General features: G+C 41.8%; 2 long non-coding RNA genes across 2 annotated transcripts in view; one reads left to right on the plus strand and one right to left on the minus strand.

Moving 5' to 3' along the window:
* Positions 1-24,416, minus strand: part of LOC137473237 (uncharacterized) — a 254,689-nt gene that overhangs the window by 123,859 nt on the left and 106,414 nt on the right. The window lies entirely within an intron of this gene.
* Positions 19,529-22,664, plus strand: LOC137473493 (uncharacterized). The gene is made up of 2 exons (XR_010998853.1): positions 19,529-19,642; positions 22,486-22,664. It is a non-coding gene; the product is annotated as an uncharacterized lncRNA (long non-coding RNA).

The following is a 24,416-nucleotide window of genomic DNA, read 5'->3' on the forward strand; positions in this document are numbered from 1 at the left end:
TTTGCAAATATGTTTAAAATGCCACAAAAGGTTGTGAAATGACAAGCCCATGATTCATCCCACCGTCACCTCAGCTCTAATAAACTGCGTCACTCTGCTCCAATCACAGGAGGTCTGAGTGAAGTTTGGGAGGATGAGAAACAGATGACAGCAATTAGATTTAGAAACATCATTAACTAATATAATGTAAAGGCAGGGAGTGAAGAGTGAAGCAGAGGGTTGTACAGCAAGTGTAAAAAGAAATTGCAAAAAAAGAAAAATGGCAGCTTCACAATTGGCTTGCTTTTCTTCTTTTTGGCATTCTTGTAAAGGGAAAGTCCAGACTTTAAATGAGCAGGACATAGCTCCCAGAAATACATTCGACACTCATCACATACTTGTTTTCACTCTGTCTCTTCTCACAAAGGTAAAAAGTGGAGCCAACACTTGAAGACTGGGATAGTCTAATTTAGAGATAACAGTACTGAAGGCAGAGATGTAAAGAAATCAGGAACATAGAACAGAACAGTTGCCTGACAGAGAGAAAAAGGACCCTTGATCAAGGGGGCTTGAAGACACAGCTGAATAATGAATTAATGATTCTCACAGCCAGCCAGAGAAATGTTATCACCCTTTAGATCACACTGCAGCTGAATGTGAAACTGAGAATGTGCTTTATTATCTCAGAGTCTCTGGGGACTATATATTCCAGGTGCCTGATAAAGAGAGTTTCCTCTGCTGGAGAACTGCTGAAAGGCTTCACTGCAAGGCTGAATGAATTTTATAATTCAGTAATAGGCTTTTTTTTTTTTTTTGGCATTATTTTTGGAACAAGAGCAAAACTTTTGCCAGCAAAGGTGCAGATCCACTTTATTTTCATAAACACTAATGGTCAATCCATTTAATGATGTAATAAGAGAAGAATTTGAGCAACTTATTTGGACACCTACAGCTATTTGACCTTCTGCTCTTTATTCTATATCCACAGGACTGTTGAGGGGAGGAGTGACAGAAATTGGCCTTGGGGGGCTGATGGTCAGCACTGGTTTTGCCACAGAACTAAAAGCTTGATAGATACATGGAATGAAAGGAAACAACTGTTCCTTATAGCTAAACAGGATACCAGAGGCCCTTGAAGTTTCACTATTTTGTATGCATTTTGACTGGTCCCATCAAATTTGATGCATTATTAGTGTTCCATGGACTTGCCCATGTTTCTGAAATGAATCAGCTCTCCTGAGTGTTCACTCAGAATCCTGCCCTTTTCCCAGATAATTCACTCTGGGCAAAGAAGGTGGGACAAAGTGCATTTCTCTAAACCTCTGTACTCCACTGGTGCTGGAAATGACCAGGTCTTACTGGTCATAATGGTTCCCACTGTCATCCATAAGTTATTCAGAGAAAGGTGCAAGTTGGCATCCTTGAAGTGGAAGATCCTCCTCTTCTGTTGTGGATGTCCCATCCCTGGGAGTGCTCAAGGCCAAGCTGGATGGGGCTTGGAGCAATCTGGGATACTGAGAGGTGTCCTGCCCATGGCAGGGGTTTGGAATTAGAATTATGTGACCCCTGAGCATCTGGACATAGGTAAACTCAGGATTGTGCCAAACAGGGCTCCTGAAGCATCCTAAAGAAACTTTGAAGCCATGGGACAGCCCTAAAAATTCTATGGAAAGTACTATTTTCATGAAAATCATCATATTGAAGCCTCCTCAGCTTTTTTTGGCATGTAGATACAGCCAAGGGTACATCTTGATTTGAGTCCCAGTGGCTATTAATACCACTTTGTCCCTTTCAAAACTTCAGAATATAAGAGGGAAAGAATAGCAGCATCTCTCCTCCTACCCTGTTTTCAATTCCAGTAGACAACCCCACGCAGCAGAGAGAGTTTAATTGTCAGTAAATCTGTCCCCCAAAGGGAGCTCACCAGTCATCCGAGCCCACACAGCCTCCCCTGGTCTGAAACTTTTAGTTGAGGAACATGTACAGCCCATTTACTGCCCTCGAAATCTGAATTTAGAGCAAACTCTGTGACTGCAGTGTGTTAAATATTATGAGCTAGATATGAGGAGGGAAAAAAATGGATGAAAAATGATTAAAAGATAGCCTCTGTGTAGAAGTATTAAGTGATACCAAAGAGCAATAATCCAAAGAACATGAAAGCTTGTAATGTATTAAAACAAATATTTACTCCAGGAGTAATAACTGAGCTCTCCATATGAGTAACTACAGCATCTACAATGCAGTTCATGATGCAAAATTGCTCAAGAAACTCTATTAAACTAAAGAAAATTTGCTAGAAGGGACAATAGAATTAAGGATGACAATAAATTGGAGAATGAGTGAGCCGGGGATGTGGAAAAGACCTTTTGCACAAATCAGCAGCTGGAGGAGAAAGGCATTGAAGACAAATGGGGCAATAAAAGGAGCAGATATCAGGATTTCTTCTGTATCCTGCTCTTTGGGAAAACGCCATTACTCCAGAGACAGATTTGAGCAAGCAGGTGGGAAATATAAATGATTATTAAACTCGTGGACCAAGAGGATGATTTGAGTGCAAGTGATGATAACTGCTGAGAGCAAGTGGAAACAGCTTAACCTCCATGAGAAATACATTGAAGTCATAATCATTATATGTAGTGATTTTATTGTCTTCAATTAACACCTCCAGGCTTTGGTGAAGTGCCCAAGAATTTCTGTAGTTACTGATGTTACTTTTTTATCTCTGGCCTTCAGTCTCCTGGCTGCGCTGCCTATTGAATGGAGTTATTTTTCCTTTTATTATTTTTATTATTATTATTATTATTATTATTATTATTATTATTTTTATTCATAGCTTTGGTATTTAGCTAAGAAAATGGTCTTGCAGAAGATTATTGTTGTCTAATACATCTTTAGGGGGTGGTGGTGTGTATCTATCTATCTATATCTATATCTATATATATATATATATATATATATATATATATATTTAATTCCCCTTCAATTTATAGTGCCCTATTACAAACATTTTGGGGTTTTGTAGTTACATAGAAAAGAAAAACAACAGGAAAATTTTGTGGAACATGTTTTCTTTGCTTGCTGTTTCTGAAGATTTTACTTGCTCAATTTTCTAGTCCTGTTCTTTTTATCTCTTGTGTTGAAGATCAAAGAAACAAGAGAGATTTAGAATCCAAATAATACACAGCAAATGGTAGGACTTTCTTGTCTGAACACAATTCTCTGTAATTTTTTTGGTCTTAATGTAAGACTCTTTGATAACACGATCCCATCCTATTGATGTTTTGTTCTTTAGCTTCGTCCTTGATCCTGTGCCTGTAACACCTGCACGGTGGTTGTTCCAGAACTGAGGCTTTAGACATCCTTCCAGGTTTCATAATGAAAAGAGAGTCCCTGCCCTGAAATGGTGATTATGGAAGGATGTTTTGGTAGTTCTCCCTTTCTATTGCCATCTCCCAGCTCAGGAATATTGACAAGGATGGAATATTGAAAAATTGGTCCCTACATATGCACTGCACATGCTCTATATGGTCCAACCATATTCATTGGAACAGTTCCACTGACTGTGGTTAAATGCCAGCAAGAGGGAGCTTAATTTTCCAGATTTCCAGAACTCTTTGTTGCTCATGTGGAAGCTCATCTGATGTCCTGATTTCCATGGGGGTGTGCTAATTTCCTGCGTGTGTTTAATGACCCCATCAGCTTCTGAACCCACACAGCAAACCCTGAAAAAGGACTTCATGCTGTCACTTTCTGAGGAGTCTGTACCTCCTCTAATGACTATGTCCTAATTAGCTCTTGTAATGATAACCAAATATTTGACACTCTGTGATGTAAAACAAGTTTTAGTTCAAGTCAAAGTACATAGTGTCCTTTCCTTGAAGCTGGGAGTGTGGGGAGATACATTATTGATGAGGATTTCTATATCAGTCCAGGTTGATTCTCCTTAGGAAAGTCTTTTATTTCTATGAAAAATGAAAGCTGGTCTTATGAATGCTAACCTGCATTTCCTATAGAGATAGGAAATGGGCACATAATTCATGGGCAGGACACTGGAATATCTGCATTTTGAGTAATTGTGTTGTTCAGGAGGAATTCAAGACCTTTAGAGTTTCCTTTCAATTAGCATTTCTACAATTGCTATTTAATGATGTGGAATGACTGTGTGTGCAGAAAAGCCCTCAGACACATTTGATCATTTGACTTCTGCCAGCAGAACGAGTCAAGGCTAACACTAACTTTGGAGGGTTATTTGGTAATTAATGTAGTGTCAAGTCTTAATCAAATATACAAAAATACTCTGTTGTGTATTCAATAAATATGCTCCATAATACTTTAGTCCATCTTATTTACAGATTTCTCAACAAAACCACAATATAATACACCTTTGTAATCCCTCATTGCTGCTGTTCTCTCCTGAGCACTGGCTGATTCATAAAGGTGGGTAAAATATCTTTATTGCCAAGCTCAGCTGTGCTTCATGAGGATGCAATACCTGTAAAATACTCACTGCTCACTCCAGGCCCAGCGTTTTATCCAGTCCCATCTGTTCTCCAGCTTTCATGAAATGCTTTTAATCTAAGAAAAATATGTTGCTTATGGCAATCCCTCCCTTCCTTGGTGATTATTCTCCTCCAGGTACTCTATGGCAGCATCCAGAGCTTCCAGTGTCTCCCACAGCCAATTACTGTGTCGGGGAGTTGCTGCACTGTCAGGAAGCACTTTAGGGATGACAGTGCTCTCTCTCATCCAGTGTCTCTGTGGTGACTCCAGCTGCCCACGATGACAATGAGCTGCAGCAACAGACACAGAACCAGTCGATGGAGGCACTGCCAACCCTCCAGGGGCTTATTGTGGCTTTTGTATTGTAGATTACTTCCAGGGAATAACCAACAGGAGGAGTTTATGGATCAGATGTGCTGTTTATCTGCTTGTTAAAGGCCAGACTGCACGAGGGCTGAGCAGTTTTCTTGTGAAGGGTTCAATCGGCTTGGCACAATCAGAAATACCCAGCAGAGAAAAAGGAAAAGCAGCTGACTACAAAGGCATGACTTGGACAGAGCAGGAACAAGGATGATCAATGTTACCTTTGATGGAGCATTGGATGCTCTCAGAGGTGAACAAATCAGCACCCCTGATCACCTCCACCACATTTATGGAAGGCCAACTTTGACAAGATTATCCCTGAAATCAATAGAGAAATAGCTTTTAAGATATCCCTTCTACCCCAAAATAGGTAGAGCAGAAATGGACCTCCTCTTACTGCAGACCACAGGCAAGACATTAGAAATATTAAAGTTAAAATCTAGACTTGTTTGATCCAAGGTGAATCTGGACCTAAACATGCTCTGACAGTGTAGCTGGATGGTTACTGCTATATTGCTGAAAATTCCTCTGGATTCATAATGCTGTTAGAATAAAAATCTTTCAAGGCATAGAGTGAGGGAGAAGAATCTTGCAAAATCCACCTCCAAACCCCACACTCCTTCCAAAATGCACAAGAGAATTAATTAGTTAAACACTTCTTCATGATTTTAGCAAGTTTTGCAAGGATAAGGACCCTTCTTTCTACCCACCAGAAAACACAACCTAATGAGCTCCTCTAAAGGGCACTGGAAGCCACTTTGGGTGTTTTCCAGGATAGTCCTGCTATTATACCTGAAAAGAGGGAATTTGCAAGTCCCAGAAGTGATAGTCCTGATATGGTTAAAAATTGGAACTGAATAGTAGGAGTGAGTGGCTGTCATAAGGGAGGGAAGCAACAAAAGGATTCTGTAGGAAACTGTACTGCTGAATACATGCATTAGTGACCCAAGAAAAGTGTATTAATGGTGAGGCTGACATAATTTTCTGCAGATGCAAATCTATTTCAGAGCAATAAGTACAAAAAACACTTGCGAAAAATTGGAAAAACACTTTACAAGATTGAGTGAGAAATAAAAGCACAGAATAAATTCACTGTGGATAAATGTGAAGTGAAGGGGGAGATGAGTGTAAAGGTGGATGCCTGAAAACAAATCTGATGGGTTTTCATCAAACCATTACGACTCGAATGAGAGCTTGATAGGGTGGCAACAGTTCCACAAAAGCCTCACTGCAAACCTCAACAGCAATCAAAAAATGCTAAATTGAATGCTAAGACTCATTAGGAAAGAAATGGAAAGGAAAACAGATCATTATGACACTGTGTAAATTCATGGTCCTCCCAGACTCTGAGCACCATGAGGCATTTGGCCACTCAGTGTGCTAAAGGGATTGTTATAAACAAAAAGCCACTGAGACAGACAACGAGTACAATTAAAGACATGGAGGGACTTCCATACAAAGTGCTGAGTCACTCTGTCCTGGAAAAAAAAACCTGAATTCATGGATTGGACAGAGGTCTACAGAACCATGGACAAAGAGGAGTAGGGAAATATTTATTTCCTCATCAAATTCAAGCCCTGATCTAGCAGGTGCTCAGGTGGAAAAGACAGTTTTCCTACAGTATGAGGTAGATCTAGGAACTCTTTGGCAAATGATAGAATTTAGGACCCAAGGGAGAATGTATCTATCATGAATTCTTAAATTAGCTCAGGGAACAACTACTTCCACAAAGATATGGATTGGGTGGCTCAGCTAGAAGATTTATCTCCCTTCACCCTTCTTTTTGTGGCTCAGTATAGAAGTGACCAGACAGGACCACAAAAAACAGCAAAGATCCTGTGAGAAGATCAACAGAGGAAGGCATTTTGTTGTGCCATGTGCTGTCCAAGGTTTTATTGCAATGCCACTGGAGGAGGTCCAAAATGAAGGAATTTTGTTTCAACCATTGTTCCAGAGTGAGAAATTCCTTAGATCACTTGGATCAGCCAAGCTGCTGTGGCTTCCCAGTGAGTCATCCCACTAGAGAGGAGGCTCTCCACATCTCATAGCCTCCAGCTTTGACTGCAACCCTCTCTGGTCCTGACTGCAGAGTTTTAAGACGCTCTCTGACATCACTTAATTGGCTCCATCTTTCTGTTGATGGCTGGCTCCGTACAAAAGACAATTTTTTATTTGATGCTTATTTCTGTAAATTTAAGCTAATATATTCAGTTGTGACTGGGGGCAGCTCCTGCACAGACTCCAGTTCCTTCCAGCAGGCTGAGCAGAGCCAGGAGAAAAAACTGTATAAAACTATTTATTAATAATTAATTAATTCCCAGTCCAACAGTGGGGTTTGGCAGACACTTAGAGAAATGCACAGAAATGAGGCAAGCTTGGAATCCTACCCTAGCGTTTGGTGACTCATGAATTTCAAATAAAATCTTTGTATCCAATAATCTTCAAAGACTTTGCCTTCCACTGATTTTGGAATCCATGGACTTCTCACAGCCAGCAATCAATTTTCAGGTTATCTCCACACTGGTGGCCACACCAGCATTAACCCTAATCTTTCATCCCCAATTTAAAATTCTAGATTTAATATTCAACATTTCCCCTTCTGTATTTTTTGCAGCTTGAAAGACAAAATTACCCAGCTTAGTTCTTCCTCACACAGAATCTGTTATGCAGGTTTGACTTTGTTTTTTGCTCCTGGACATTGGGGAAGATAAGTTTGGGAAAAGCAAATTACCTTTGGAGACAGAGAGCTTAGCTAACTGAATTTATTGCATCTCAGCTGGTCCTGGTATACGGCAGTGTGACCATGTTTAGCCTAAGGCAAGTGCAAGGCAAAGTGTTTCACACAATTAGTTTAGTTTGGTTTTTATTAACGTTTGGAAAGAGTGAACTTTTTGGTTTGTGGTTCAGGTTTTTTGGGTTTTTGTTTTGTGGGATTTGTGTGTGTGTGTGTGTGTGTGTGTGTATGTGGAGGGTTTTTTGTTTGGTTGGTTTTGAGTTTTTTTTTTTTTAATTATGGCTTGGATCTCCAGTCAATTTTGATACTGGCTTCTAGATTTTACTTTTTGACACTTTATGACAGCGTTCATTTTTCTCCTGCAATGCTCTTTCACTATCAGAGACTGAAAACTGCATTGAATATTTTTTCTTTTCATTCATTTAAGGAGCTTGCCTGTATTTCCGAGGTTATTTTGCTTTTTACTGTCTGCTTTTTACATGGCAGTATTTCTTTGCATTGCACGATTAACACAATTTATAATATTACAGTGTCAAGGAAAGAAGAAACCCTGTGACTACAAAACCCTGTTGAACCCTGTGACTACAAAATTAAAAATATCAAGTGCAGTAATTAGAATCATTATGAATGGGGAAACTAATATCCATCTCATCAGAAATTCTCTAATAAGTTATGATTCAGGATTTTTTAAAGCATATGTAAGCAGTAATACTAAATGAACATTTCCTAGGTTCTTCTTCCCTCTCCACTTGCTTTTGTGAATATTGGGAAGGGAGGGAATGTTTGATTTGAGGGATGCTAATAATACATGAGTAAGTAACCAAATTAATGATGTGTTAGAGATTTTGACACTTTATTTAAATTCATTTTTATTGGTGTAGCAGGACATTCTCCTGACAACCTCCATAATCATATGTGCTTGTTGGGATCAAGTTTTTTCATTAATTATTGAGAAACAAGAGAGTCTAAAACACAGAGCTTGGGCCTTACCTGTGTGTGTATTCTAAAGGACACAGGAACTTTTATCTGAGTATCTGGAGGCATTGAAAAGATCAGATCTCAACCTACACAGAGAAAAAACCTTCTTGAAGGACAAACTGACAACAGGAGAGTCCAAGAAGTATCTCAAGCTAAGAATGAGAGTCAATGAAAAATATTAATAAAGAAATACACATAAAGCAAAATTTTTAGCAAGGCTGCCAAAGCCTACAAAGAAAATGAACAACGAAATGAAGGACAGGGCTGCATGACAGCACAAAAAATTTGGAGAGTGTGACACGAGCATTTGACATTTCCCCCGGTCAACGTACAAGGAGCAGCACTTTCCATGCCCTCAGTGGAGTCCAAGGAGTTTCCTCCTCTTGAACAACTCTCCAGGGAGCATGAAAAGTGTTTTAAGCGATCCTGTCTTATCCATAATGGGATCTGCTCAGGCTGCCCCTCTTGAACCTTCCCTCTGGACAGCCAGAGCACTCTGGCTCTGGGGGCAAAAATAGAAGCAAGAAGTGAGTGGGAAGTGTTTGAAGCCTTGGGAGGCAACAGAGATAACTGTAGCCTGGCAGAGGGGTTTTTGAAGTATGAAAGGGTGAGCAGAGCAGAAGCCTTGGGAGGCAACAGAGATAACTGTAGCCTGGCAGAGGGGTTTTTGAAGTATGAAAGGGTGAGCAGAGCTCCTTAGGTTAGCTGAGAGGTGAGGTTGGGCTCATTTTCTTTAAAAAGCATGATTTTTTTAAAGGTCTTTCAATATTATCAACATTTATTCATCTTAGACCTTTTTCTTTCTCCTTTCTTGTGGGATTTAATCCAACAGAAGGCAGGTGGCATGGAGAAGAAAGATGGTGTGAGGAACAGAGGGAGGGGTTTTGACAGCCTTTAAGAAACACTGGGGGCAGGGAAAAAAAAAAAAAAAACCTATTCAGAAAACCTTCTGCATCCTAAAAGGGAAGTTCCAGCTCTGACATCACATCACATTTAAAGAGACAGGGCAGATCAATTGAATCCTTTGATTTTGGTGTTCCTTTGGGAAAGAAGAAAAGTAACAGGAACTCAGCATCATCACAAGGTGATGGATGCCATGGATAGCCTTTTCCCCATTTTACTGTGGGAAGAGGGCAGGTCTCCAGTTTATCAGCAGTGTTGCACATCAGGGAGGAGCACACATCCCCCTTTGGTAGAAAATAATGGCAACTCATTCTGCAAATGGGAACAGCTTCATGTCCTGGCAAGAATGAAATTATTTTTATTTTGCCAACAAACCCCTATTCTCCTCCTATTTTCTCTCTTCTACCCCCTGCTCTGGCCTCTTTCCACTTGACAGACAAATGATTTCTGAGCTTGTCTGGGTGTTTTTTAACAAAAACCAGATCTCTGAGCCTCTACACTTGCCCAGCTGCACTGAAGATGAAGAGATGATGGGGACATGATCATCCTATGTTCAGTCTTCCAGGCTCTCACACTTGGAGAGGACAAAATGACCCTAAAGAAGGTGTAAACTAATATGCTTTGAGATTTACTCTATTCCAATTGTAACTCTTCCATTTTTGATTTTTCTTCTTATTACAGGGAATCCTCCATTGGATCACACACATAGAATATTTCTGTGATCCTGCTGCAAAGTACTGCCAGGAGCAACAAGAGGTAGATTTAAATAGTTTAGTGAAGTTGACATTTTAATTAACAGACAGGGTCAGTTTACTCCTCCAGAGATGTCTGAGAGAAACCCATGTTCCCCCCATTCAAGTAGTACCATGCAAAATGCAGATACAACTCAGGGTGAGTGGCCAAGGCAAGGGAGATTCTCTAAGTTTTAATCAAGAAAACAATAACATGGAATTGTATAAATAACTGATGAAATTTTCATAGAAGTTCTTCAGGATGTCTTGCATAGGAAAATGAAGTCCCAAGAAGTGTTTTTGGAGATAGAATGTACCAATTACAGAACTCAAAGATTGGAAAAGACCTCTAAGATAATCAAGTCCAGCTGTTAAAGGTTAAGGGCTGTTGTAAGAGACACTTCTTGCTCCCACCATCCAGCCATGCTGCTTCTGTCAGCCTTGTCCTGTACCATCCTGAATAAAACTTGCAGTGAGTCATACAAATTAATCAGAAATACATAAAGGTCGTGCACAGAGCAGGACAGTTTTATTGATTCCTGTAGTCACACAATTTTTATACCATTTCTAGTGCTTCCAGTCCAGATGCGAGTGTGGAGAAGGGGGACAATGGAAATGGTGCGTTCCCAACTTAGACATTTCTGACAGACTTAGCTTTTCAAGTACCTCTCCCTGATATTTCTCTGAAATTCATTGTTGAGATTTTCTCCTTATCACCAGCTGAGGTTGCAGTTATTAAATGGAACCAGCATTGTGGCAAGCACATTTCTCTCTCTCAGGATTTTTCATAGAGGTGCACAGAAAGAAAGAAAGAGAAAACAATTTCTATTTCTGCTCCTTGTTTTTCTCATGTGGAATGTGTTTGGAGAATTGTTTACCTGGGGTGATTGCTTGATTGGATTCTGGTGAGGATTGTTTGAGCCTGATGGCCAATCCAATCCACCTGTGTCTGGACTCTGGCAAACAGGGTCACAAGTTGTGAGTAGTTAGATTGAGTAGTTAGAGAAAGCAGCATGTAGTTTTAGTATCTTCCTTTATATAGTATATTAATACATTATAGCATAGTTATAATAAAGAAATCATTCAGCCTTCTGAAATGATGTTGGACATCACCATTCCTTCCCACAGGGTTCGCCTGCATTTTCCATCCTTACTTGATGGAAATGTGTTACAGTACTTTTTTTCTCTCTGTTCCTGGAATGTTCGCTGACTTGGTAGCTGTTACCTGTGCATACCTACACTGAAAGTTGTTAATACTTATTTATATTAATGTTAAATACTTATTTATATTTGCAGTGCTGTATGACCAAGGTATGACTTCAGAGAGCTTTCCAAAAATGAAGAACTCATAACTTCCTGTCATGGTTAGACAGGGAAGTGAATTTTCTCAGGAAGTTGGGGTCAAACCAATCAGTGGTCAGGTTTGGATACTGACACCTGGAGTGACCACTGAAGGCATTGGACACACCTCTGAGAACACAGGGGGTTAAGAGCAAGAACTCCCAGGAGAACTTTCTCTTTTGCTCCGGTCAGTGAAGAGTGCAGAGCTGCTCTGCCCAGCCACCGGCCGGGTGCAGGAGGGGAAGCCATGCGGCCTGTGGCTGAGGTAGGCCAGAGCCCCAGAGAGAGAGAGGGGGGTGAGGGGAACGGAACCAGGCCAGCAGCACCACAGGACGAAGGGTGAAGCAACACTGAGATGTCCCAGGCAGCCACCCCAGAGGGAGAGAGAAAGAGAGAGAGCCTGTTCCACAGGGAAATTTGATATCCTGTGCCAGCAGCACACCACAGAGAAGACAGAGGTGGGGAGGAGGAAGGTGCCCAGCTGTGGGAGTTCGGCAGCCTGCTGTGAGATCTCAGCTGTCCTGGGAGCCCAAGACTTTTCACCTTTTCCTGGGATAAGAAAGCTCTGCAAAACACTACTCCTCCTTGATTTGAAAGAGAAAAGAAACAGTCTGGGACCTGAGATGTTAGAAGAAGAAATCCTCAGTGGGAGGAGATGATGGGAGTGGCCTTGGCTGGACTTTTCTTGCATAGCCATAGACTGAATCAATTTCTCCTGCAACACAGAGACCGCATTTTTAGGGGGATGCAATGACTTGAACCAAGAGAATGCAGGAGTGGGAGTGACCTACTTCAGCAACTGCAAGTGCAGGAGTGGAGTGAACAGAGAAAGGTTGAGGAGGGTGTGGTGATACTCTCTGTCTTCAGAGAAGAAGACTGCTCTTCTCGAGACCCTTGGCTCCAGGGGAGGAGAAAATGGGGGGGCACTGTTGTCCCAAAATGAGAAACTGTTGTTCTTTTGTTCCTTGGCAAAGCATCCTTAAAGGAGCCCTATGAGCATCTGTCCATGCACGGTGGTGAGAGCACTGTGACATGGAAAGGAGAGTGTCACCATGGCAGATTTTCTCCAGGCGGTTGCCCTGTGTGACATGGAAACACAAGAAGTTGCAATTGTGTTTCCTGGGGGTCTGTGGTACAGGAGAGACTTCCTCTCTCCCTTGATGAACTAAGTGTGGATTATCTGAAGGGTGGTAACTTGATCAGGAATCCAGGGTAGTGTCTCATTTTGTTTTGTTGGAAATTGGGTGGGGGGAGGAGGAGTGTTTTGGAGGGTTTCATTCTGGATTCAGTGTGTGTCTTTTATTATAGTAGTAGGTTAATAAAGTTTTTCCCTTTGTTTTTAAGCTCAAGCCTGCTCTGTTCCTGATCACATCTCACAGCACTCATTTGGGGAAGGTGTATTTTCATGGGGACGCTGGCCAGCATCAAACCATGACACTTTCTTATCTTCCATTTCTGATGCTGAAAAAAACTGGGAACCTACCCTTCTTGTCCCAAGAGGAAGGACATCAATCCTTCATTAGTAAATTTGCAGACAACACTAAGCTGGTAGCTTGTGTTGATCTATTGGAAGGAAGGAGGGCTCTGCAGAGAGACTTAGATCAGTTGAATGTATGGGCAGAGTCCAACAGCATGAAGTTTATAAGTCTAAGTGCCGAGTTCTACATTTTGGCCACAAAAATCCCCTACAACATTACAAGCTGGGGACAGTGTGGCTGGACAGTCTTCAGGTGGAAAGGGACCTGGGGGTGCTGGTCCACAGCCGGTTGAATATGAGTCAGCAAGGTGCCTTGGTGGCCAAAAAGGCCAATGGCATCCTGGCCTGCATTAGGAATTGTGTGACCAGCAGGACCAGGGAGGTCATTCTTCCCCTGTACTCGGCGCTGGTGAGACCATACCTTGAGTGCTGTGTCCAGTTCTGGGCCCCTCAGTTTGGGAAGGATGTTGACATGCTTGAGCATGTCGAGAAGAGGCAACAAGGCTGGTGAGGGGCTTGGAACACAAGCCCTGTGAGCAACGTTTGAAGGAGCTGGGGTTGTTCAGCCTGGAGAAGAGGAGGCTTAGAGGTGGTCTTATTGCTCTCATAGGCTGGACTTGATGATCTTAGAGGTCTCTTGAGAACACAATGTCACAGTCTCTTCCAACTTGATTATTCTGTGAGTCTGTGAAATAAGCACAGCCCACAAAAAAATTAGTTATTCCAGATGCCAAGGCCTGTGTTATGCAGGAATCCCACCCAGTAATCCTTACAATGAGCCAAATAGCCACCAGCTTACAGAGGTTTGTGACCTATCAGCATCTGCATGGCATTGTATTTACCAGACAAGTAATTAGATGGCTCACAGCCAACTTTCAAATTTTGTAATTTCTTCAAAGAGAAGAAGGGAAAGGAATGATTACTCACATACTGGACCATTTTGATTGTGAATCACAGAGTTATGTCTTGCTTCCCATACCCTGCTAGGCCATAGGATATACCAATTTTCTATTTATTGCAGTCATAAATAAAGTAGTTTTCAGGAGATGGAACAAGGAACACAATCACTGGAAATCCCTTCCTGGCAATGGTTATTCATTACAAGCCCAAACCTCTTCTTCAGCAGCCTTTTACACCTTTTGCTCACATAGTTTGGCTGATTCACCTTCCAGGAAAAGTGATTGATTTGCTCTTAAGTGACCCATTTCCTCCTGAGAGGTGTTGGAAGGCCCTTATCAGTCAGACTCCTTGTCTTTGCTTTAGTGTAACTTAGCTTGGCTCCTGTCTGCCTTTCTCTGGGTTAGAGGGTGCAACTCCTCAGCTTTCACACTGCCTGGCTTGAGGAAACAGAATTAAAGCAAGCTGGCACAACCTCTGTCTTAATGGAAAAGTGAGTGCCAGCTCTTTCATGTTTTGGACTGAACTTAACACCCCTTGCAATTTAGGAGACAATCCTGAGAGCCCTGAGGGCAAGCTAAGGGAGGACTCCTTCTGCAGTCACCTCCAGAATCTGTGATGCCTCATCTCACCCTCTGGGCTGATGTTCCCCTCCCCACAACCCCTCCACATCTCCAATTTAATGCAAAGTTCTACTTTCAGTACTTACATGGTCCCTGCTGAAGTGAGATGGGTTTGTTGTTCTGATGGAAATTATTAGTACTCCTAGAAAACAGTGCCAGCTGGAATATTCACCCTCCGTGTGTCCAGCAAGCAGCATTTTCCATTTCCTCAGTAAAAATCCTCTTGGCTGCAGCCAGTGCTGCAGGAACCCACACGCTCATGCAAATGAAGAATGACGCAGATTGGGATCTTGCAGGTTGGAGCTGCAGATTTGAGGACAAGGAACAAAATTGGATGCTTCAGAACATGAGGCTCATCTCCTCCAGGTGTCAGCCAGGTCACCATATCTCAACTCTGTGACGTTATACAGCAATAATAGATGTGCTCTGTGCAAGCAGGGCTGTGCCAGCAGCACTCATCCCTTTATCAGGCAACTGCTTTTCTTGGTGCAGGCTCGTGGACTTCCAGTAGTATCTATGAAAACAATCTTGTTTTGGAAAAACTTTTGGAGTGATAGGTTCGAGGCTTTCTGCATGTAACACTGGGCCAATTCTCAGCTGTTGACAGAAAAAACCAACTGCATTATTTGCATATATTTTTAATTCATGGCATCCCGTTTGCTTTTTTAGAAAAACAAAAGCCCCTGATTGAGGTCCAGATTCTCAAACCTTTTGTTACTGAATAAACACTGATTTACAGTAGTTAAGAAAATAGCACATAGATTTTCTTGGGTTTGGAGGGGGGGTTTATGATTTCAGCTGGCCGGGTAAAATCTATTTTGTCAAAAAACCATCCTGGGAGTGAGATATATCCATAGTAATAGTCACATTCAGGCATTACTTTTCATTGATATTCCTCACTGTGCTGTCCCTGTCCTCTTGCACATGAATGCAAAGGGCCTGGAAAATATCCAGTATTTGAAGCTTGGTATTCACTGTTGGAGCTGATGACCCACAGGGACAAAACTGGAATCTAGGGCAACGACACTCATAACCAAGATACTTTTTCAGCATAATCTGGTTTTTCCTGAGGCAGACAGTCTTCTAGTTTTGCAGAACTACACTACACTCTTTAGTTTTTTCCCAGATGTTGGAGACCTGAGACAGCTTGAGCCAGACATATAAACCCAGATGAATATTATCAAGATATGAAGTCTCTCAATCATCATCTGCTAGAACTTTGTACTTACAGCTCTGGACCAATGAAGAATTTTGTCTACACCTCCTCACGGGTTTGTGCCCTCAGCGCACATCAGTTTATTAAATGTAACCTCAGGATGCAGCCCAGCTCCGTTGTGCAAAGGTACAGAGATGGGCTGAGAGCTTGGGTTGTTCAGCCCTGAGAAGACAAAAGTTCCAGGAAGATCTTACTGTGGCATCTCAGTACTTAAAGAGGACCTATAAAAACAGGGAGAGAGACTTTTTATACTGGCAAACAGCAACAGACAAAGAAGGAATGATTTTAAACAAAAAGATTTACATTAAATGTTAGGGGAAAAAGTCTTCCCTGTGAGGGTGCCCAGAGAAGCTGTGGCTGCCCCTGGATCCCTGGAAGTGTCCAAGGCCAGGCTGGACAGGGTTTGGAGAAACCTGGGACAGTGGAAGTTGTCCCTGCTCTTGGCAGGGTGGTTGGAACGGATGGTCTCTGAAGTTTCTTCCAACACAAACATTCTGTGATAGTTTAAGGATCTCTTCATCCATGCAGGGTGGTATAAGATGTTTGGAAGGAAAGGTGCAATGGGGCAGTGAGATTAATCTACTTCTTCAGACCAGAAAGGCTGAAGGATATCCCCCAGAAAATCAGTGTGAGCATCACAACTCTGCTCAGATACCTGCTTAGCCGTGCTTGTTTCTCAGTGTGGGTAGCAGCCCCCAAAATTGCACAAGGGCTATAAACTCATCCTCCAAAAACTCAAGGCAGTAGCTTGCTGAGCAGCCTTGTCTCTGTTAGCAGCAATGATTGTGCTCTGAATGCCAGCAAGTTTGGCTCTCCAGGATGTTATCTGCAGTAAAGGAGCACTTGGAGTGCTGTTTCACTTGCTAGAAAAAGCTTCAAGCCACATCAAAGTAAGGAGGTTTTTCTAAAAGGGTCTAAACCATATTCCTACCTGGCAACTCCTGCTGTACAGAGAGCTCTGCTCATTTTGCCCTGTCAAAGACTCTGCCTCACCCACTTCCCTCACTTCAACATCAGCTTCAGGAATGGTTTGAAAGCAAATATGTGACAAAGCTTCAGTGTTCTTGGGTGTTTTTTTTAAATATAGGATCATAGAACGCTTTGGGTTGGAAGGGTCCATTCAAGGTAGTCTAGTCCAAGCTTCCTGCCATGGGCAGGAACATCACGAACTAGATCAGGTTGCTCAGAGCCCTGCCCAAGCTGACCTTGAATATTTCCAAGGATGAGGCGGCCTGTGCAGTGTTTCATCACCTCATTGTTAAAAAATTTCTTCCTTATATCTTGTCTGAACCTCACGTCTTTTAGTTTAGAACACTTGTCCTATTGCAGTAGACCCTGCTAAAATTCCATCCTCATCTTTTCTGTATTCCCTTTAGGTACTGGAAAAGACTCATAGGTCTCACCAGACCATTCCCTGCTCCAAGATGAACACCTCAGACTTTCTCAGCCAGTCTCCACAGCACTCACAACATCCTCATGGCCTCCTCTGGACTCATTCCAAGAGGTCCTTGTCTTTTCCACACTGAATATCAGCATTAACTCTTTTATCTAATTGCAAATTGACCCACTGTAGTCACAGGTTATGATAGGCCAAGAAGACCCAGCTCTCCTTGCACCCAGCAGAGCTCTCCAGAGAGCTGCAAGGAACCACTTGCACCAAGAATTCTGTGGGTGAGAAGTGATGGGGCAACACCAGGTGCTGCTCTCTTCTGTAGATGCATTTTGCCAGGCCTTGACCTTTCAGATTCCTGTTCAAGGTCTCTTCCTTGCAAGAAAAGAAAAGTTAACATTTCACTCCTGTTTCTCAACTGAGCAGCATAGATTTTAACAGGGCACAAAAACAATAATCTGTATCGCCTCCTTCCTTTACCTTTAAATGGAGTTTTGTCTTTCCATGACCTCTGCTTCTGCCCTGTAATTTGAACTTGCTATGAGGATCCTGGCATTTTAAAAGTGATATAGATTTCTGATCTGAGATGCTGATGCTTGAAAGGACCAAGCCTTCTCCCTGCCTCAGCTGGTGTTATTTCCTGAGGTTTAAATGGATTGTTCCTATTTTGGTTTTCGCATTGATCTGTCCCATTCCATATTTTGGTACTTTTCTCAGTTAAGGGTGTATATATCATCTCTCTCTTTTACTCCAACAGAAAAAATCCTCTGAGTCCATGAGCTCTGCACTAATCTCAGACCAAGATATCCTGCTCTCATTTTCCACTCAGCTCTCACAGCTTAGTGTGAAGCAGTTGGGAGGAGAGATGACAATCTCTCTCAGGAGAACACTTATGTTGTTCAGCTCCATATGATTTTGTCGTATTTAACACATTCTTACAGCATGTGACTGGCATCACACAATTAAGGAGTTCAGGGATGTTTGGAATTTTTTTCAATGTGCATTTCCAGCTGTCTACACATTTCAGAAAACCTGATTTTGCTTATATATATTATATGGTAAGATACTGTGCTTTGACTCGATTGCAGAAATCTCACCCTGTGAGAGGCATTACAACCCACCCTAGAATGTGAGGGTAACCCAGGTTCCTGTTAATAAATCCCTTAGAGTGGATTAAAGAATGACACTGAATGACCAGTAAGTGCACACATGCAGAGGTTATTGTAGAACAATTTGGTTAAACAGGAAAACTGCTATGGAGCCACTTTGGTTGTCACTATCTAGAGTAAACGGCAACATAAAAGCATAAAAATATCACTTTATAAAGCATACAAAAAAGAAGAAAATTAGTAAAGAGATCTCACCATCCATAGGCACCACAATGAGGCTCAGCATGATTTCACTGTCTGTTGGCCATAGACTGCACCCATCACATGGTCACAAAGAGCTCCAAAACACCTCATCTGTTGGGTTTATATTCACTTAGGGTCAGGTAGGAACACCCAGGTACCTCCCCTGGGGTGGGGAAATTCAGCTGGGTGATGATGTGTTGTGGATCAGGGACACCTGGATGATGGAATGCTGTGGATCAGGAACACCTGGATGATGGAATGCTGTGGATCAGGAACACCTGGATAATGGAATGCTGTGGATCAGGGGACACTTAAGGAGAATTTGACACCTAATTCGATACAGCTGCCCACCACATGAGTGCAGCTGGGCCCATCATGGCCCATTATGGCCCCTCAGCAGAGTGAACACCTTCAGGCCATGGGTGAATGTCCCAGAACCTCCCTGGCAGGGGAGCTACTACAGCTGAGCTCTCTGATAAGGACAAGGAGACAGTTTCTGCCTCACAGGGTTCCCCTCTTTCCTTATCTCATCCATCACCAGCTGTAGCCTGAGCTGGGCTGTGCTCACCCTCGGGTACTCTGCACATCGGCAGCTTCTCTCTGATTGAGCTATCAGCATCCCAGTCTCTCTTCCAGAATCACTTCTGGATACATTCTTCTCTCTAGACCTGGGATTGGACAATAATATCCCCTTTATCTTGTCCCAAGTTCCTATCACAGCCCAAATTCCAGTCAGGAGGCATATTTGGGGAGGGGTGGCTTCACAGCTGAGCGGTTATTTCTTTGCAGTTTGCTTTACAGCAGGCAAAACTCCTCTGATAATTTTAGCATTGTTGAAGCCATGAAAACATCAACCATTCAGTCTCTCACAGGAGATGGAGCTTAACTGCTAAATGTTCCTTCCAAAGGGATAACACTCCTGCTCCTCAGCAAATCCAGGAGCCTGTGGGGAGGAAACAGGCATGGACTCGGCTCTCTCCTGTCTCCTGCTCAGCCAGTGCCCACAAAAGCATGAACTCTTCAGTGCAAAGACTGTGTTTGAAAGACTGATGAGTGGTAGCTTTCCTAAATGAATGATAATATTTTAATTGAAGGAGACAGAAGAATAATCCAATCAGGAGAATGTGGTGGTTTGGCTGACAAACAGAAATAGCTGGGGTAAGTACATGGGATTGCTGAAGGAGTGAAGTCTGGCAGGGCAACAGTGATGTGACTCTCAGAGCAACAAAAAACTTGTGGTGACATAGTTCTCACCCGCCAGTTCTTTTCTAGAAGTTTATTCTCTTGAACCGGGCCCTTTCTCAGACCAGACTGCATTTGGATTCTTGGAAATTTGACAAAAATATCTCCTGAGAACTGGCCTGTTTCCTCTCTTTCCAAGCTGAACTTTTAATGAGGTCTCATTTTGCTTCCATAAGCAGAGAACAGAGTGTATGAGACCAGCACAAAATGTGCATTGTCTTTCTAGGATTTCACATCTGGTTTATTCTCCTGCACATTTCCACTTTCCAGGGAAACAAATCCTAGGACAGTTTTCTTTGCCCTACAATGAGGGATGCTTTTCTTTGAGCAACCAATAGAATGAATATATTTACTTTTAAAACCACCTCTATTCTCAGAGGTCCAAAACCAACCACTTTTTCACTGTAATTTCTTTCATAACTTAAAACAACTCTTTCACTTAAAATGGCATTAGCCGTTTGGTTGGATTTTTTTCCTCAAACAAATAAAGGGGATCTTAGTATTGCTTGTGTTCCTGAAATAAGGATAAAAACCCCCCTTTTATCTGACTACTAACAAAATAATTTTACATTCTGTGGGGTTTTTTTTGCAATACAAGGCCTAATCCTCGTCTTATTCTAAGGATAAGCCAGCATTAGAATGTGTCCAGCCTTGGATGTGTGATGCCCAGTTAGATTTGTGTTACATCAAGCCCAGCATGGTTGTGTTTGCTGAAGAAGATCCAGTTTCAAGTGCATCACCCTCCAGTCTCATGCAGAACAAGAGGAAATGGCCTCACGTTGTGCCAGGGGATGTTCAGATTGGCTGTCAGGGAAAATTTCTTCATGGAGAGGGTTGTCCAACACTGCCAGAGCTGCACAGTGGTGGAATCCCCATACCTGGAGGGATTTTAAAGACATGTACATGTGGCACTTGGGGACATGTGTCCGTGGTGGCCTTGGCAATGCTGGGAAAAGAGTTGGGCTTGATGATCTTAAAATTCTTTTCCAACCCAAATGATTCTGTGATTCTGTGATCTACCAGAGGATCATAGTTCATGGTTCTGCAGATGAAAATTCCATCTTTATCCTACTGGATGTTTAATTAAAAATCTCTGAGCAAACATTTAGATATTTTCCAGCAGTTCCTTGCAGCTTAGATTGAAAAGACAAGGGATAGAAAATAACTGCTTGATGGGAGACAGGGATTCATGCACCTGCTCCTGAGATAACTGACAGAGAACAAAGTGTTCACACTCCCAATAATCGTGATAAAGCAGAGCTGGGCACTTGTAAGGGTTTGGAAAATGGAAGTGATAATATTTCGTAGATGTGCTCACACAGGCATAATCCTTGTTTATTAGGCCATTTCTTAAATGGTGTTTTGGTCTGTAGATCTCAGCAACAACTTTAACTGATCAAAATGCGTTCATCCACAGAAGAAAATAAATAGCTTGGTACAACAGGGTGATGGCCTCGGGTATTCCAGGGTGAAACAGCAAACAATTTATGATTTACTCCTGTAATTCCTCCCAGTCTTTACCACTGGAAAAAGGTGTTGATTCAGCCTGTCATGTCAAAGGGGATGGGACATGATCACAACATGCACTAGAGCGAGAGTTCCTAGGTTTGGAAGAGACTTTTATTATATAAATGTCATATTTTTAAGAGCAAACCAGAAAAGTAGATAGACTCTAGACATAGTGGATGTCTTAGGCAGAACCTCAAGGCCATTTGGAAGTCACAAGGCAGCCACTGAAGGCAAGATTTGTTGGGCTGCTCACGGCAGGGATTGGGATGCCCGAGGCTTTCTGAAGGCAGCTGGCACATCTCATGAGTTGTGAGAGAAAACAGAACCCCAAACAAATGAAGAGCTCAGCTCTGGACAAATACAACTTCAGGGTGGCTTTGCAAACTGGATTCCAGTGTTGTCTCATGTCAACAGCTCATTATTGCTCTGTATAAAGTCCCTGAGATGGTAAAATATGAGGGACTAATACTCTGCATCTTCTGGTTGCACCAGATAAGGCTCACAGGCTTTTCAGATCTGGTACTGACTTACAAAATTTAGAGATGCAAAAGTTATTCCTTGTGCATATATTTTACTACTGTGATGCACTTAAAATAACAAGTTTATGATCCATTTTTTTCTGTGCAAGAAATTAAATCACATTTATAAGGGCTTCCCTTCTTCCATGAGCCTCTTACAGATTATTTGCTGCAGGAGCTAGAGAGACTAATTTGATTTTGTAACATATGTTCCTATGGACTTTAATTTTACTCTGAATTTCTTCATTCTGGTGAAAAAAGGTGTCAATTACATATGTGAAAACTGCCTCTTCAGCCTCTTCTTCCTTTCCTCACTTGAAGCTCATTGATTTTCTCTGGACAGCTCCTCTGGGAGCTGCAGAGAGATCAATATTTGAAGAAATGGTGAGGCAGCTGTAACCTCACTAAATCTACCCAAAAGAAATAATTCAATATTAACTCAGGTGATTTCCTCTTGTGGCTGAATCAAATGGACATTCAATAGAACTATCAGTATTTTCATATATAAGTTCGAAATAAGGGTAAACACATGAAAGGGCACCATGTTAGCATGACACACTGAAGCCAAAATTAATTAAAGCCATGACCTCTGGGCCAGACTAGTGGCTGTGTGCAAGGAAAACTCTGTTAAGCTCACTGTTCAAAGGTTCCATTTCAATAATTCACTTTTAATTTAAAGCACAGCGAGGCTGCTGCTTCAGCCTTCATTTTGGAAATTTTCTGTGGTTATAGGGCCACAGGAGCATGAGGAGGTTGCTACTGAACTGCTGACTTTTGGGCATGGATTAACTTCAGGGACTTTAGGAAAAGGACTGGAGAAGCCAAAAAATGATCCTGAGATGTGACCCCATCCCCTGAAGATCCCTTTCTTTGATATATTTCAAAACTGGTAATAAATATTTATAACATGGCTCAGGCACCTACAGATTTCTATTTATTACTGTCAGAAACAAGAGATATACTGATTTAATCATCACTGCAAGGTCTTTTGTCCTTCCACTCATCTGCCACCCTGGCTGTGAATTTGCCTCAGTGCGTAAATACTCTTGCACTGGTGTGCAAGACTATGACCTGTTCCCCTTCTCCACTCCCTCTCATTGGAAATGTACAATTTCACTTCAAGAAATTATATCTTCTGTGAATTTGACATGAAAAGACCTGGCAAAAGCTGCCTGGCACACTGTGGCTCAACCATGGGGAGTAGGAAAACTTATTTTAGTAGTAAATCCACAACAGCAAAAGAAATTGTTCTGCGTTGCAGGTTTGACATTCGAGGCACTGAGACAGTAAATATAGTTTGGCCAGGACATAGATTACAGTTTTCCATGCCCTTCCACACTCAGCACAAGAAGAAGGACCCTGATTTTTGATTAACAGCAGTAAAGACACAAGGATAACTCTTCTTTGAGATAATAGCAAAAACCCCCAGGATTTCCAAGTTTAAAAAGTCAGAGGTTTATGGAGGAGGTGGTTTCCATCTGGGAGGGAGAAATTAATGGAATTTTTGGTTTTTTTGTGATTCACACAAGTACTGGTAAAGGAACTACTGAGGTTTTGCCTCTTCCTGCCAGGGAATGGTGTCATTTTAAAAATACTTTTTTCAGTTTATTCATGGTGGGCTATAATGATTAAGTCTTTCAAAGCCAACTAGACAAATTTTAAGTTAAGGATTTGGCTTCCAGAATCTGATTTCTGGCACTCAGACTTCTGCTGGCATCATCCAGACCTTCCTTCTCCCAGCAAATATCTAATAGGTTGGCTTTAAATCTGGTAATTTAAAAAATACATAAATATATATTTAAGTTGCTTAAATGTTTTCCAAAGGTTATCTTACCTTTTATGGAATTAGTGACATTTCATTCCACTATAACATTAATCCAAGATCACAAAATGATAATGGGAAGGGGTCAAGAAGAATTTAACCCAGCAAAATGGAGAAAAAAAAAACCCAAATAATAAATAACCAAAATACAATAATATCAATTATTTTAAACGTGGAATTTGATAGCCAACCTGAAGAAGTAAGCCTTGGCATTTTGTTGCTCGGCTAAAATTGATCTGTGTGCCAACAGAAATGCCAGCTGTGGGTTTTAATGTAAGAGGCTTTGTCAAAGGGATATTTTTTTATACTTTTTCCTTTCAATTAATCAATAGATTCCCTCTTGGTGTCTCTTCCTGCCTTCTCTGGCACACTGCTGTTGACTGAGTGCAAAAGGAAGGGCTAAGGCTGATTCATATCTGAAGTCTTGTGCACATATTGGTGTCTGCATTGCCAAGACCTTTATTTTCGTTCTGAATCATGCAAAGGAAGAATATTCTGCTTTAGTTGTATGACTCTTGCCTTAAACCATGAGGTTTTCTCCTCACCATTTTCCACCTCTAGGGCATGATTACTTCAACAAAATTCCCTTTCCCAGCAGTTTCCTGGGTCAAAACTCTTCCCTCCAGATGTTCTGCTCACTGTCAGCACAGATAAATGATCTGCTCCAAGTCCTTTCTTTGCCCAGCAGATGGGAATGCATAAATTATTGGCACCACCTATTGGTGAAAAAAGCAAATTATACAGGATTTGCGGGTTAGTTTAAATATCTTCAGTAAATATGGCTTCTAACATTGCTTCTGTTTTGATTTATTTAATGATATGACTCAGCAAGGCCACTCAA

This window comes from Anomalospiza imberbis, chromosome 4 (assembly GCF_031753505.1).
Source record: "Anomalospiza imberbis isolate Cuckoo-Finch-1a 21T00152 chromosome 4, ASM3175350v1, whole genome shotgun sequence".
NCBI classification, from domain to species: domain Eukaryota; kingdom Metazoa; phylum Chordata; class Aves; order Passeriformes; family Viduidae; genus Anomalospiza; species Anomalospiza imberbis.